The sequence below is a fragment of the Saprolegnia diclina genome (genome assembly GCF_000281045.1).
Source record: "Saprolegnia diclina VS20 unplaced genomic scaffold supercont1.22, whole genome shotgun sequence".
Taxonomy (NCBI): domain Eukaryota; phylum Oomycota; class Saprolegniomycetes; order Saprolegniales; family Saprolegniaceae; genus Saprolegnia; species Saprolegnia diclina.
In genome coordinates, this window is record NW_008246089.1 from 581751 (window position 1) to 582463 (window position 713).

The window sequence follows — 713 nt, forward strand, 5'->3', positions numbered from 1 at the left end:
GCAGTTCGCGACAACTCTTCGCTCTTGCACGAGCGTAGCCTGTTGCGCGATAGCCCGCGCTTTGCCTTTGCGAATGGGTCAAGCCTCGAAGACGTCATGAGCCAGAACGGGACGCTGTCACCCCCGTTCGGTCTCGGCTTTGGGTTGGTGCGTACACACATTGGACCCTTTGGGTCGATTGACATGCTGCACGTTCCTGTTCCGCCAGCGCTGCTGCGATTGCAGCAGTTGTTCAGCCGGCTCATGAGCACGAACCTCGCGACAAACACTGCGGCTGCCACAGCCTACGAAGCGCTGGTCGTACCGTCGTTAGCGCCCATACCCACAGCGTGGAATGACGTGGACGTGTTGCCGGTTGGTGGTAACCCCTTCTGTGACGTCTATGTTGACGTAACGATACCCCAAAACACGACTGCTGCCACATTGATTGGGCTTTTTGGCCTCTCGGCCGTTTGTGGAACGCACTTTGGCGAGTACATTGCTCCAAGTAGCAACCAGGTCGTCTTTGCCCCGCTTGCGCGACAGTTGTCTGGCGCCACCAACATCATTCACGCGTGCTCATTTGAGAGATTCAACCCCACGAGCTGCGCCGCCATGGTGGTGGCCACACAGGCGTTTGTAAATGCTAGCTTTTCAGCCGACCAACTTCTTGAGCTTCAAGCTGCCGTCAACGCCGCCGCCGTCGCCGTTCAAGAAGCGCATATCGCGATCGT